Raw genomic sequence first — 17125 nt, 5'->3', positions numbered from 1 at the left:
ATACTAGGCACGAGTACTTAAACTTTATATATGTGTGGATTATACAACGGCATAAACTTTCTCCTTAGCTCGGTAACGTTTAGTCATTGGTCTTTGAACCGGTGAACGCGAATCTTAGATATGGATCCATAGGGTTTGACATCCCCACTCAGGCTAGTCGCGCTAGCATTTAACGAGTGTTTAATACTTCGTAAACTTTCGCACTCGCCAAGTGTACTTTTAGGGGGTGTTATTTACGTTAAGTTAGTTACCAAGTGCTCACGGTTGAACATATACTTTTCATACTGTTTTGAAACACTGAAATCTCGTGGCCTACCTTACATTACTGTTACATTAAACTATAGCTCACCAACCTTTGTGTTGACGTTTTTAAGCATGTTTTTCTCAGGTGCTTAAGAGGTTTTTTTGCTTCCGCTGTTGTAGTCATGCTGTAGACACCCGCTGCTTGTGTTAGAGATGTCTTCGGATGAAATGTTTATTTTGCATTCAAACTCTATTACTTTTGAACAATGAATTTGTAACGACCTATGGGTCACGTACTATTATTATTGCCTTCTATTCATAGAAGCACACTATCGGTTGTAAAACTTTTAATGTTGGTTAAGACGTCACTCCGTTTTATGAATGCAAACTTATTTTAAAACAACATATAGTGTTTGACCTTGTAATGATCCTGTTGTTGATGATCCGTACACGTTAATTTTGTACGGGGCATCACATTTGGTATCAGAGCATTGGTTGTAGGGAATTAGGTTGCATTAGTGAGTCTAGACCGGACCGAGTAGGATTCACTAATAGGACTAATCTACAACTTGCTAGTTTACTTGTTTCCGCAGAACTTGCTGCATGCTGCTGCTTACTTTTACTGCAATATGTCGTATACTGCTACTTGTCTTCACCACTGCATGATACTATCTGCTTTTGATTGCATGACACTTCTGTAGGATTCGTTATTATTGCCATGCTATTTACTGTTATAGATGATCTAGACTGTCGTAGTTACTTTGCCTAATACGTGCTTGCTTTATGACTTACTGACATGGAAAAAGTTATTTTTCCTTGTTCAGATGTCGGATATCCCGCCCATTATCATTTTGGAGAGCGACTCAGACTCATTTGCCACATCGCCTGCCATTGTTGCCGATTCACAGATCCCGACCTCTCTACCCTCCAGTGACTCTGGCACTTCGTCCTCTGGAGACAGTAGCCATGCACCCGACCCAGTGATCATCTCAGACGGACACGAGGATCCACCGGAGATTCCAGCTCCACTTATCCCAGGGCCTTCGGAGCCACAACACCATTCTGGTGGTGCTGTGATTCCTGGGGATCATGGGGAGGGTCCGTTCCGTAATGAGCATAACCATTGGGTCAGACGCCTTCCTGATGGACGTGTCGTGCCGATTCCACCCGGCCAATACTGACTGATGACTACCGGCCGAGCACATCCACCTTCAGATGATTTCGACGACTCGTCATCCTACGATTTCAGCGACGAGGATTCCGACGATGATTCCGACGAGGACCCTGAGGAGGCACCCGTGCAGCCACCCTCTACCCCGCCGAATAAGCGGTATCGTTTCGACGGTACTATTATTCCAGGGGTTAACGGAGGTAGGTCATTCGTTAACGCACATGGACTGAAGGTTAGAGTTACCGTCCGTAAGCGGCTTGTGCCGTATCCTGCTGATCCATTCATACGTAAGGCTCCCCGTTACGCACCATCTAATTCTGGTGCTGGACCGTCTGCACCACCGGCACCACCTGCACCGTCAGCACCGCCTGCTCCACCAGCCTCTCCTTCTGTCGAGGAACTGACGAGGGAGGTGGATACCCTCTGTGCTCGGGTAACTGAGCTCGAGGACCAGATGTCTCACATAATGGACATCCTTTACCCACCGTCACCATAGGGCTTTTGTATTAGGTTTCTTTATGTAATCCCGTTTGTAGTTTCATGTTTCACTCATGTATTGTACGAATCTTATGCGAATGTATGCAACTTTTTATTAATGAGTGGAACTTAGTGTTGTTTAATCTTTGTACGGTGTTCTATTTACGTTACTGTATGATGATTTTGTGGTATCTGTATCTAGTTGCATAACTTAATTAGCATGTGTTGTATTGATTCCATGTTAGTTACCATATACTATATTATTATTATTTGAATGCTGGATTTTGACTTGAGTCAAAAATTTTGTTTAGAAGATCAATGGCCAACGGAAGATCAACGCCCACAGCAGCACAGATTGAAGAAATGATAGCCGAACGGGTGGCCGCAGTTATAGCGGAAATGAACCCCCAAGCTCCACCGGTTATCCAGCACAATCATAACGGGTGCACATACAAGGAATTCCAAAGCTGCAAGCCCCACAATTTTAGTGGTACTGAGGGGCCAGTTGGACTTACAAGGTGGTTTGAGAAATTGGAAGCTGTTTTCCGTGTAAGTAACTGCTCAGAGACGAACAAAACCAAGTATGCCTCATGTACACTGTCGGACGGCGCCTTAACCTGGTGGAACACACTTGCTCAAGCTAAGGGTATTGATGAGCCGTATGCTACTTCGTGGGAGGAATTTAAGGGGGCCATGATTGAAGAGTATTGCCCCAGGATAGATGAAATGTCCCGTTCATATTGATTATAAACGTTCCATATTAATTGATTTCGTTGCGAGGTTTTGACCTCTATATGAGACGTTTTTCAAAGACTGCATTCATTTTTAAAACAAACATAACCTTTATTTTATCGATAAAGGTTTAAAAAGCATTACGTAGATTATTAAATAATGATAATCTAAAATATACTGTTTACACACGACCATTAAATAATGGTTTACAATAAGAATATATTACATCAAAAATAAGTTTCTTGAATGCAGTTTTTACACAATATCATACAAGCATAGACTCCAAATCTTGTCCTTATTTTAGTATGCAACAGCGAAAGCTCTTAATAATCACCTGAGAATAAACATGCTTAAAACGTCAACAAAAATGTTGGTGAGTTATAGGTTTAACCTATATATTATCAAATCATAATAATAGACCACAAGATTTCATATTTCAATACATCCCATACATAGAGATAAAAATCATTCATAGAGTGAACACCTGGTAACCGACATTAACAAGATGCATATAGAATATCCCCATCATTCCGGAACACCTATCGGACATGATAATTTCGAAGTACTAAAGCATTCCAAATTCCAGAATGGGGCTTGTTGGGCCCGATAGATCTATCTTTAGGATTCGCATCAATTTGGGGGTCTGTTCCCAAATTCTTAGGCTACCAAGCTAAAAAGGGGCATATTCGGCTTCGATCATTCACCCATATAATGTAGTTTCATTTACTTGTGTCTATTTCGTAAAACATTTATAAAGTTGCATGTATTCTCATCCAAAAATATTAGATTTTAAAAGTGGGACTATAACTCACTTTCACAGATTTTTACTTCGTCGGGAAGTAAGACTTGGCCACTGATCGATTCACGAACCTATACAAATATGTACATATATATCAAAGTATGATCAAAATATATTTACAACATTTTTCAGCCATATAATGTAGTCAGCAGTCCTCGTTAGTAACCTACAGCTAGTTGTTCACAGTTAGATGTACAGAAATAAATAAATATAAATTATCTTGGATCAATCCACGACCTAGTGTATACAAGCCTCAGGCTAGATCACAACTCAAACTATATATATTATTTTGGAATCAACCTCAACCCTGTATAGCTAACTCCAATATTACTGCATATAGAGTGTCTATGGTTGTTCTAAAATATATTATATAGATGGGTCGATATGATATGTCAAAACATTGTATACGTGTCTATGGTATCCCAAGATTACATAATATATATTAGAATACATGAATAATACAATATAAGTTTGTTAAGTTATGATTTGTATAGAATTGTTACAATATTTCCCGTAGCTACAACAATAAAAAAAAATCCAATCTTGTTTTACCCATAACTTCTTCGTTTTAAATCCGTTTTGAGTGAATCAAATTGCTATGGTTTCATCTTGAACTCTATTTTATGAATCTAAACAGAAAAAGTATAGGTTGATAGTCGGAAACATAAGTTACAAGTCATTTTTGTAAAGGTAGTCATTTCAGTCGAAAAAAACGACGTCTAGATGACCATTTTGGAAAACATACTTCCACTTTGAATTTAACCATGATTTTTGGATATAGTTTCATGTTCATAAGAAAAATCATTTTCCCAGAAGAAAAACTTTTAAATCAAATTTTATCATAGTTTTTAATTAACTAACCCAAAACAGCCCGCGGTGTTACTACGACGGCGTATATCCGGTTTTACGGTGTTTTTCGTGTTTTTCGGTTTCAAATCATTAAGTTAGCATATAATATAGATATATAACATGTGTTTAGTTGATTTTAAAAGTCAAGTTAGAAGGATTAACTTTTGTTTGCGAACAAGTTTAGAATTAACTAAACTATGTTCTAGTGATTACGAGTTTAAACCTTCGAATAAGATAGTTTTATATATATGAATCGAATGATGTTATGAACATCATTACTACCTCAAGTCTAGTAGGTAAACCTACTGGAAGTGACAAGAAATGATCTAGCTTCAAAGGATCTTGGATGGGTTGGAAGTTCTTGAAGTAGGAACATGACACAAAAACAAGTTCAAGTAAGATTTTTACTTGAATTAAGATAGTTTATAGTTATAGAAATTGAATCAAAGTTTGAATATGAATATTACCTTGAATAAGAAAGATAACCTACTGTAAATAACAAAGGTTTCTTGATCTTAGATGATTACTTGGAATGGATTAGAAAGCTTGGATGTAAACTAGTAAACTTGAAAGGATTTTCGAAGTGTTCTTGAAGTGTTCTTCCTAAGATGATTATAGCTTGATTCTTGAAGTAATTTTTGATGAAGATGATGATTAGCTACTGGCAAAATTCGTTCATAAGTGTGTGTGTGTGTGTTGAGAGAGAATTAGAAAGAGAATTAGAAGTGAAATGGAGTGAATGATGAGTGGTAAGTGGTGAGTGGTGAGTGGGGTTAAAAGGAGTTTTAGTTAGTTGACTAGTTCATGGTAGAAGTTAAAATTGATTAGTCATGTATGAAATAATCAAGAGTGGAATCCCATGCTAGTTCCTATTGGTATATACCCATAGTAAGTACGTCTTGAAGCTGTGTATAATACGGGTATGAATACGACTAGAATTCTTGATGAAAAAAGAATGGGAATGTAACTGTAACCATTTTTGTTAAGTATGAGTGTTTTGATATATGTCTTGAAGTCTTCCAAAAGTATATTAAAACATCTAAATACACTACATGTATATACATTTTAACTGAGTCGTTAAGTCATCGTTAGTCGTTACATGTAAGTGTTGTTTTGAAACCTTTAAGTTAATGATCTCATTTAATATTGTTAACCCATTGTTTATTATATCTAATGAGATGTTAAATTATTATATTATCATGATATTATGATATATTAATATATCTTAATATGATATATATACATTTAAATATCGTTACAACGATAATCATTACATATATGTCTCGTTTCGAAATCCTTAAGTTAGTAGTCTTGTTTTTATGTATATAACTCATTGTTAATATACTTATGGAGATACTTACTTATAATAATCTCATGTTAACAATATGTATATCCATATATATATCGTCATGTCGTTTTTACGAGTTTTAACGTTCGTGAATCGCCGGTCAACTTGGGTGGTCAATTGTCTATATGAAACGTATTTCAGTTAATCAAGTCTTAACAAGTTTGATTGCATAACATGTTGGAAACACTTAATCATGTAAATATCAATTTCATCTAATATATATAAACGTGGAAAAGTTCGGGTCACTACAGTACCTACCCGTTAAATAAATTTCGTCCCAAGATTTTAAGCAGTTGGAGGTGTTGACGTATCTTCTGGAAATAAGTGCGGGTATTTCTTCTTCATATGATCTTCTTGTTCCCAGGTGAACTCGGGTCCTCTATGAGCATTCCATTGAACCTTAACAATTGCTATCTTGTTTTGCTTAAGTCTTTTAACCTCACGATCCATTATTTCGACGGGTTCTTCGATGAATTGAAGTTTTTCGTTGATTTGAATTTCGTCTAACGGAATAGTGAGATCTTCTTTAGCAAAATATTTCTTCAAATTCGAGACGTGGAAAGTGTTATGTACAGCCGCGAGTTGTTGAGGTAACTCAAGTCGGTAAGCTACTGGTCCGACACGATCAATAATCTTGAATGGTCCAATATACCTTGGATTTAATTTCCCTCGTTTACCAAATCGAACAACGCCTTTCCAAGGTGCAACTTTAAGCATGACCATCTTTTCAATTTCAAATTCTATATCTTTTCTTTTAATGTCAGCGTAACTCTTTTGTCGACTTTGGGCAGTTTTCAACCGTTGTTGAATTTGGATGATCTTCTTGGTAGTTTCTTGTATTATCTTCTGACCCGTAATCTGTCTATCCCCCACTTCACTCCAACAAATCGGAGACCTGCACTTTCTACCATAAAGTGCTTCAAACGGCACCATCTTAATGCTTGAATGGTAGCTGTTGTTGTAGGAAAATTCTGCTAACGGAAGGTGTCGATCCCAACTGTTTCCGAAATCAATAACACAGGCTCGTAGCATGTCTTCAAGCGTTTGTATCATCCTTTCGCTCTGCCCATCAGTTTGTGGATGATAGGTAGTACTCATGTCTAGACGAGTTCCTAATGCTTGCTGTAATGTCTGCCAGAATCTTGAAATAAATCTGCCATCCCTATCAGAGATAATAGAGATTGGTATTCCATGTCTGGAGACGACTTCCTTCAAATACAGTCGTGCTAACTTCTCCATCTTGTCATCTTCTCTTATTGGCAGGAAGTGTGCTGATTTGGTGAGACGATCAACTATTACCCAAATAGTATTAAAACCACTTGCAGTCCTTGGCAATTTAGTGATGAAATCCATGGTAATGTTTTCCCATTTCCATTCCGGGATTTTGGGTTGTTGAAGTAGACCTGATGGTTTCTGATGCTCCGCTTTGACCTTAGAACACGTCAAACATTCTCCTACGTATTTAGCAACATCGGCTTTCATACCCGGCTACCAAAAATGTTTCTTGAGATTCTTGTACATCTTCCCCGTTCCAGGATGTATTGAGTATCTGGTTTTATGAGCTTCTCTAAGTACCATTTCTCTCATATCTCCAAATTTTGGTACCCAAATTCTTTCAGCCCTATACCGGGTTCCGTCTTCCCGAATATTAAGATGCTTCTCCGATCCTTTGGGTATTTCATCCCTTAAGTTTCCCTCTTTTAAAACTCCTTGTTGCGCCTCCTTTATTTGAGTAGTAAGGTTAGTGTGAATCATTATATTCATAGATTTTACTCGAATAGGTTCTCTGTCCTTTCTGCTCAAGGCGTCGGCTACCACATTTGCCTTTCCCGGGTGATAACGAATCTCAAAGTCGTAATCATTCAATAATTCAATCCACCTACGCTACCTCATATTCAGTTGTTTCTGATTAAATATGTGTTGAAGACTTTTGTGGTCGGTATATATAATACTTTTGACCCCATATAAGTAGTGCCTCCAAGTCTTTAATGCAAAAACAACCGCGCCTAATTCCAAATCATGCGTCGTATAATTCTGCTCGTGAATCTTCAATTGTCTAGACGCATAAGTAATTACCTTCATTCGTTGCATTAATACACAACCGAGACCTTGCTTTGAGGCATCACAATATCTCACAAAATCATCATTCCCTTCAGGTAATGACAATATAGGTGCCGTAGTTAACTTTTTCTTCAACAATTGAAACGCTTTCTCTTGTTCATCCTTCCATTCAAATTCATTCCCTTTATGCGTTAATGCAGTCAAGGGTTTTGCTATTTTGGAAAAATCTTGGATGAATCTCCTGTAATAACCAGCCAGCCCTAAAAATTGGCGTATGTGCTTCGGAGTTTTCGGGGTTTCCCACTTTTCAACGATTTCAATCTTTGCTGGATCCACCTGAATACCTTCTTTGTTCACTATGTGACTGAGGAATTGAACTTCTTCCAACCAAAATGCACACTTTAAAAACTTAGCGTACAGTTTTTCCTTTCTTAACAACTCTAGCACTTTTCTCAAATGTTCTTCATGCTCTTGGTCATTCTTTGAGTAAATAATTATGTCATCGATGAAAACAATGACAAACTTGTCAAGGTATGGTCCACACACTCGGTTCATGAGGTCCATGAACACAGCTGGCGCGTTAGTCAACCCAAATGGCATAACCATAAACTCGTAATGACCGTAACGCGTCCTAAAAGCAGTCTTTAGAATATCATCCTCCTTCACCCGCATTTGATGATACCCAGAACGTAAATCAATCTTTGAATAAACCGACGAGCCTTGTAGTTGATCAAATAAGTCGTCGATTCTCGGTAGTGGGTAACGGTTCTTGATGGTAAGTTTGTTCAACTCTCGGTAGTCGATACATAACCTAAATGTACCATCCTTCTTCTTGACAAACAAAACAGGAGCTCCCCATGGTGATGTGCTTGGTCGAATGAAACCACGCTCTAAAAGTTCCTGTAACTGACTTTGTAATTCTTTCATTTCACTGGGTGCGAGTCTGTATGGAGCACGAGCTATTGGTGCAGCTCCTGGTACAAGGTCTATTTGAAATTCAACGGATCGATGTGGGGGTAATCCCGGTAATTCTTTCGGAAATACATCGGGAAATTCTTTTGCGACGGGAACATCACTGATGTTCTTTTCTTGAGGTTTAACTTCCTTGATGTGTGCTAGAATGACGTAACAACCTTTTCTTTTTAGTTTTTGCACCTTCAAACTACTAATAAGATTTAATTTCGCATTGTTCTTTTCTCCGTACACTATTAAAGGTTTTCCCTTTTCACGCATAATGCGAATCTCATTTTTGTAACAAACGACCTCTGCTCTCACCTTCTTCCACCAGTCCATGCCAATTATTACATCAAAACTCCCTAAATCGACTGGTATTAAATCAATCCTAAACGTTTCATCACCCAGTTTAATTTCTCTATCCCGACATATATTATCTGCTGAAATTAATTTACCGTTTGCTAATTCGAGTAAAAATTTACTATCCAAAGGCGTCAATGGGCAACTTAACTTAGCACAAAAATCTCTACTCATATAGCTTCTATCCACACCTGAATCAAATAAAACATAAGCAGATTTATTATCAATAAGAAACGTACCCGTAACAAGCTCCGGGTCTTCCTGCGCTTCTGCCGTATTAATATTGAAAACTCTTCCGCGGCCCTGCCCATTAGTATTCCCCTGATTCGGGCAATTACTTCTAATGTGGCCCGGTTTTCCACATCCATAACAAACAAAGGCGGCATTACTTGTTTCGCCACTATTTGTTCCTTTAGTTCTGTTAAACTTTGGTCCGTAGACCTCACACTTTTTCGCACCATGGCCAGTTCTTTTACACTTGGTGCAAAATGTCGTGCAGAACCCATTCTGGTGGTACTCTTCACACCTTTGGCATTTTGGTTTTTGTTGCCGTTGTTGTTATTGAGGTTGTTGTTGGGATTGTTATTGTTGTTGGAACGGTTGTTGTAGTTGTTGTTGTTGGGACGTTTGTTGTAGTTATTGTTAGGATTGCGGTTATTGTTGCGGTTATTGTTGCGGTTATTGTTGCGGTTGTGGTTGTAATTGTTGTTGTTGTTGTATTGGTGACCCTTGTCACTGGTTTCTTCCCACTTTCTCTTGAGTTGTTTCGTGTTGGTTTCTTCGACCGCCTGCTCTTTAATTCTTCCCTCAATCTGATTTATGAGTTTATGAGCCATTCGACTTGCCTTTTGTATGGAAGCGGGCTCGTGTGAACTCACATCATCTTGAATCCTTACTGGTAACCCTTTTATAAACGCGTCGATCTTCTCTCCTTCATCTTCGAATGTTCCTAGACATAATAGGCCCAACTCTGTGAATCGTCGTTCATATGTGGTAATGTCGAACCCTTATGTTCGTAACTCTCTAAGCTCTACCTTGAGCTTATTGACTTCGTTTCTAGGACGGTACTGCTCGTTCATCAATTGCTTGAATGCCGACCACGGTAGTGCGTAAGCAGCATTTTGTCCTACCTGTTCAAGATAGGTGTTCCACCACGTTAACGCAGTACCTGTGAAGGTATGCGTAGCGTACTTAACTTTGTCCTCTTCAGTATACTTACTTATGGGAAACACCGATTCGACTTTCTCGGTCCACCGTTTCAATCCAATTGGTCCTTCAGTTCCATCAAATTCCAAAGGTTTGCAGGCAGTGAATTCTTTGTAGGTACATCCTACATGATTTCTTGTAGAATTAGTTCCACTGCTAGATCCAGAGTTATTGTTATTTTGCATCGCAGCCTGTACTGCGGCTATGTTTGCTGCAAGGAAAACACGGAAGTCTTCCTCGCTCATGTTCAAATTCTGACGAGTCGCCGGTGCCATTTCCTTCAAAAAATAGCCAAAAGAATTGAGTTAATCATATAGAATTTAAGAGTAGTCAATTGTATCTCGTAGCTTTATATGAACTTATTTATAAAAGCTTTTTCTTCATATTAGCGTTTTACTCCGTATAAGTTTAAATTCGGGTACTACCTACCCGTTAAGTTCATAATTAGTAGCTATATACAATTCAACTACTACAATTCCATATGAAAAACTGATTTTAATAATATATCACATACAATTATTTTTCAAACTTACAACTTCGCTATATTACATATAACATGAAATATAGTACACTTTGATACAGAACAGTTTTGAAGATAAAACTAGTTAATACGCAAGTTGTTCAGCAAAGGAAATAAAGACACGTAATTCATAAGTCCAGGAACAAGTCATGCATTCAGGTTTTACTAAGACGACTTCCCATCCTTGGTCTTGTGGAAAGTAACCGTTATGACCATTGGCTAGGTAGCATGTTGTAATGTCGTCAAAAGGACGAGGGTTTTGTAATACCCAACAGCCTCGTAGCAATCTAAAAACCTTGTTTCTTACCCCAACTACTGAGTCCGTCACCTGTGGGAATGTTTTATTCAAAAGTTGTAACCCGATATTCTTTTTCTCACTTTGATAAGAAGCGAACATCACTAACCCATAAGTATAACATGCTTCTTTATGTTGCATGTTAGAAGCTCTTTCTAACTCACAAAATCCTATATTGGGATATGTTGAGTCAAAATAGGTTCGTAACCCGTAGCGTAAAATTGCATTTGGGTTCCCCGCATTTAACGCTTTAAAGAAAACACGGCGTAGCTTACGGTCTCCCCAATGTGATATACCCCACCTATCAAAGGAAAGCCTTTTATAAACTAAGGCATTTCCGGAAAGTCTTTCAAATGTTTGACAAGTTAATTTCGCCATAACTAAATGTGCTGATGAACACTGACCGACTCTAGACAAGATTTCCTCAATCATATCCTCTGGTAGGTCTTCTAAAATATTCCGTTGTCTACCCTTAACGTCCATTTTGTTTTTATACTGTAAAATAGACAAGGATTAGATTCGTAAAAGATAATTTACAAACAATACAAGCAATTTTTACATAGAACATAAAAGTACAAGCACACTACAATACATACACAACATGATTATGACCCTCTAATTTGAATCACTGGTTTCTTCTTCTTCGGACTTGGTTCGTTTTCCTAATTTTCTAGGAATATATGGTGTTCCTCTAATACGAGCCGTCGTTTTCCACAATGGTTTAGAAAAACCTGGTGGTTTAGAGGTTCCCGGGTCATTGTTACATTTTAGGAAATACGGATGTTGCCGATACATATAAAGTTCATCGGGGTTGGAATCGGGTTTCTCTATTTTTATACCTTTTCCCTTATTATTTTCTTTCGCTTTATTAAATTGGGTCGAGGTAATTTCTATAACATCATCGGGATCCTCATCGGGATCCGATTCATCGAAAAATTGGTAATCTTCCCAATATTTTGCTTCCTCGGCGGAAACACCATTGACCATTATTAACTTTGGTCCGTTGGCTAAGGATTTTCTTTTATTTAATCGAATTACTGTAGGTATTGATATTTCTTCCTCCGGAACCTCTTCTTCTTCTGGTTCCTCCTCTTCCGGTTCCTCCTCTTCCGGTTCTTCTTCTTCCAGTTCCTCCTCTTCCGATTCCTCCTCTTCCGGTTTTTCTTCGGGAATTTGTGAATCTTCCCAAAATATATTCGACTCTTCATTATTATTAGGTGAATCGATGGGATTCGTACTAGTGGTAGACATCTATCACATAATATCAAACACATCAAGAGGTTAATATATCACATAATATTTACATGTTAATAATATATAGTTTCCAAAAAAAGTGTTAAGCAATCGTTTTTAAAGAAAACACGATCGAAGTCCAGACTCACTAATGTATCCTAACAAACTCGATAAGACACATTAATGTAAATTTCTGGTTCTCTAAGACCAACGCTCGGATACCAACTGAAATGTTCCATATTAATTGATTTCGTTGCGAGGTTTTGACCTCTATATGAGACGTTTTTCAAAGACTTCATTCATTTTTAAAACAAACATAACCTTTATTTTATCGATAAAGGATTAAAAAGCATTATGTAGATTATCAAATAATGATAATCTAAAATATACTGTTTACACACGACCATTACATAATGGTATAAAATAAGAATATATTACATCAAAAATAAGTTTCTTGAATGCAGTTTTTACACAATATCATACAAGCATGGACTCCAAATCTTGTCCTTATTTTAGTATGCAACAGCGGAAGCTCTTAATAATCACCTGAGAATAAACATGCTTAAAACTTCAACAAAAATGTTGGTGATTTATAGGTTTAACCTATATATTATCAAATCATAATAATAGACCACAAGATTTCATATTTCAATACATCCCATACATAGAGATAAAAATCATTCATATAGTGAACACCTGGTAGCCGACATTAACAAGATGCATATAGAATATCCCCATCATTCCGGGACACCCATCGGACATGATAATTTTGAAGTACTAAAGCATTCCAAATTCCAGAATGGGGCTTGTTGGGCCCGATAGATCTATCTTTAGGATTCGCGTCAATTTGGGGGTCTGTTCCCAAATTCTTAGGCTACCAAGCTAAAAAGGGGCATATTCGGCTTCGATCATTCACCCATATAATGTAATTTCATTTACTTGTGTCTATTTCGTAAAACATTTATAAAGTTGCATGTATTCTCATCCCAAAATATTAGATTTTAAAAGTGGGACTATAACTCACTTTCACAGATTTTTACTTCGTCGGGAAGTAAGACTTGGCCACTGATCGATTCACGAACCTATACAAATATGTACATATATATCAAAGTATGATCAAAATATATTTACAACATTTTTTATTACGTTTTAATGATTTGAGTTTGTTAAGTCAGCAGTCCTCGTTAGTAACCTACAGCTAGTTGTCCACAGTTAGATGTACAGAAATAAATAAATATAAATTATCTTGGATCAATCCACGACTCAGTGTATACAAGCCTCAGGATAGATCACAACTCAAACTATATATATTATTTTGGAATCAACCTCAATCCTGTATAACTAACTCCAACATTACTGCATATAGAGTGTCTATGGTTGTTCCAAAATATATTATATAGATGAGTCGATATGATATGTCAAAACATTGTATACATGTCTATTGTATCCCAAGATTACATAATATATATTAGAATACATGAATAATACACCATAAGTTTGTTAAGTTATGATTTGTATAGAATTGTTACAATATTTCCCGTAGCTACAACAATAAAAAAAATCTAATCTTGTTTTACCCATAACTTCTTCGTTTTAAATCCGTTTTGAGTGAATCAAATTGCTATGGTTTCATCTTGAACTCTATTTTATGAATCTAAACAGAAAAAGTATAGGTTGATAGTCGGAAACATAAGTTACAAGTCATTTTTGTAAAGGTAGTCATTTCAGTCGAAAAAAACGACGTCTAGATGACCATTTTGGAAAACATACTTCCACTTTGAGTTTAACCATGATTTTTGGATATAGTTTCATGTTCATAAGAAAAATCATTTTCCCAGAAGAAAAACTTTTAAATCAAAGTTTATCATAGTTTTTAATTAACTAACCCAAAACAGCCCGCGGTGTTACTACGACGGTGTATATCCGGTTTTACGGTGTTTTTCGTGTTTTCCGGTTTTAAATCATTAAGTTAGCATATCATATAGTGTTTTCCGGTTTCAAATCATTAAGTTAGCATATCATATAGATATATAACATGTGTTTAGTTGATTTTAAAAGTCAAGTTAGAAGGATTAACTTTTGTTTGCGAACAAGTTTAGAATTAACTAAACTATGTTCTAGTGATTACGAGTTTAAACCTTTGAATAAGATAGTTTTATATATATGAATCGAATGATGTTATGAACATAATTACTACCTCAAGTTTAGTAGGTAAACCTACTGGAAGTGACAAGAAATGATCTAGCTTCAAAGGATCTTGGATGGCTTGAAAGTTCTTGAAGTAGGATCATGACACAAAAACAAGTTCAAATAAGATTTTTACTTGAATTAAGATAGTTTATAGTTATAGAAATTGAATCAAAGTTTGAATATGAATATTACCTTGAATAAAAAAGATAACCTACTGTAAATAACAAAGGTTTATTGATCTTAGATGATTACTTGGAATGGATTAGAAAGCTTGGATGTAAACTAGTAAACTTGAAAGGATTTTCGAAGTGTTCTTAAAGTGTTCTTCCTAAGATAATTATAGCTTGATTCTTGAAGTAATTTTTGATGAAGATGATGATTAGCTACTGGCAAAATTCATTCATAAGTGTGTGTGTGTGTTGAGAGAGAATTAGAATGAGAATTGGAAGTTAAATGGAGTGAATGATGAGTGGTAAGTGGTGAGTGGTGAGTTGGGTTAAAAGGAGTTCTAGTTAGTTGACTAGTTTATGGTAGAAGTTAAAATTGATTAGTCATATATGACATAATCAAGAGTGGAATCCCATGCTAGTTCCTATTGGTATATACCCATAGTAAGTACGTCTTGAAGCTGTGTATAATACGGGTATGAATACGACTAGAATTCTTGATGAAAAAAGAATGGGAATGTAACTGTAACCATTTTCGTTAAGTATGAGTGTTTTGATATATGTCTTGAAGTCTTCCAAAAGTATATTGATACATCTAAATACACTACATGTATATACATTTTAACTGAGTCGTTAAGTCATCGTTATTCATTACATGTAAGTGTTGTTTTGAAACCTTTAAGTTAATGATCTCATTTAATATTGTTAACCCATTGTTTATTATATCTAATGAGATGTTAAATTATTATATTATCATGATATTATGATATATTAATATATCTTAATATGATATATATACATTTAAATGTCGTTACAACGATAATCGTTACATATATGTCTCGTTTCGAAATCCTTAAGTTAGTAGTCTTGTTTTTATGTATATAACTCATTTTTAATATACTTATGGAGATACTTAATTATCATAATCTCATGTTAACAATATGTATATCCATATATATATATCGTCATGTCATTTTTACGAGTTTTAACGTTCGTGAATCGCCGGTCAACTTGGGTGGTCAATTGTCTATATGAAACCTATTTCAGTTAATTAAGTCTTAACAAGTTTGATTGCTTAACATGTTGGAAACACTTAATCATGTAAATATCAATTTCATCTAATATATATATAAACGTGAAAAAGTTCGGGTCACTACAATAGAGATACAGAAAATGGAGGCTGAGTTCTGGGATTTGAAGGTTGTGGGAACCGATCTTGATGGTTATAACCGTAGGTACCTGGAATTAGCTCTGATGTGTCCCACGATGGTTACCCCGGAATTTAAGTAAATTGAACGATACTTGTGGGGACTTCCCAAGTCCATCCAAGGAAATGTCACCTCTTCAAAACCAGCTGATGTCCCGGAAGCTATGCGCATGGCGCATACCCTGATGAACCAAATCACCAGCAAAGAACCAGAAAAGGCTAAATCCGAATCGGGTAGTAGTGAGAAGCGTAAGTGGGACAACAACAAGGGGAGGGTCTTTGAATAAAACCCTGCTAAGAGGCGCAATGACGGAAGGAACCCCAACCCGAACCCTAGCTCGAACTCTAACTACAAGGGTAGTCTGTCGTAGTGCAAGAGATGCTACAAGCATCACACCGGGTACTGTAACGTGGTCTGTGAAAAATGTAAAAGGACTGGGTATATTGGCAAAGATGGCAAGATCACCACCCTGAATGTGAAGACAAACCCTACTGGGCCGAGAAAGTGTTATGAGTGTGGACAATGTGACGACCCCGTCAAAACACTTAACGGATCCGTCAGTTGGTCCCACAGCTTGATCGGACTTAAATGAATTAAATAAACAAAGTTGCATTCTTTTATTTCAAAATATTCCCCAAAAAGGAAACAAACCAAATTATGTAGTTTGAAAACCAACCAACCATAATATTAAACCAAAAGTTGACACAAAACATTGCCAACAATCCCACAATTTAAATTATCCAAAATAGAATGCAAACTTAAGTTTCATAAATTGTTTCATAAAATCTGCCCAAATGCATGCAGACTCTTCTAACGACAGCGGAAGCATCAAATAACTCAAGTACCTGTGAAAACATGCAAGTAAACTGTCAACACAAAGGTTGAGTGAATTATAGGTTTAAATAAATAAGTAAACTTTAGACCACAAGATTTAAAAATGTTAGAAAACATTAAACATTATTCCATTATCAATGAGCCACCTGGTAACCACTTAACCCTTTATTTACCCTTGCCAAACACAATAAAAATATACACTTGGACAGTGTATCTACAACAAATTACGAAGTACTAAACATTCCGATTATAAATTGCTAGCGCGACTAGCTCGAAATGGGGTTGTCAAACCCGATAGATCTATCCGTAGGATTCGCGTTCACCGGTAGAAACCAATGATTACAGTTACCAGACTAGGGAATATTTTTGTCCAACTCACAATGAATAATTAAATTTAACTGTTACTTGTGTCTAAACGTAAATAAAAATCTGCATGTAATCACATCCCAAAAATATACTTTGAAAAGTATGTAAAAAC

The sequence above is a fragment of the Rutidosis leptorrhynchoides genome, chromosome 1 (genome assembly GCF_046630445.1).
Source record: "Rutidosis leptorrhynchoides isolate AG116_Rl617_1_P2 chromosome 1, CSIRO_AGI_Rlap_v1, whole genome shotgun sequence".
Lineage (NCBI taxonomy): Eukaryota > Viridiplantae > Streptophyta > Magnoliopsida > Asterales > Asteraceae > Rutidosis > Rutidosis leptorrhynchoides.
This window is presented reverse-complemented; position numbering follows the sequence as displayed.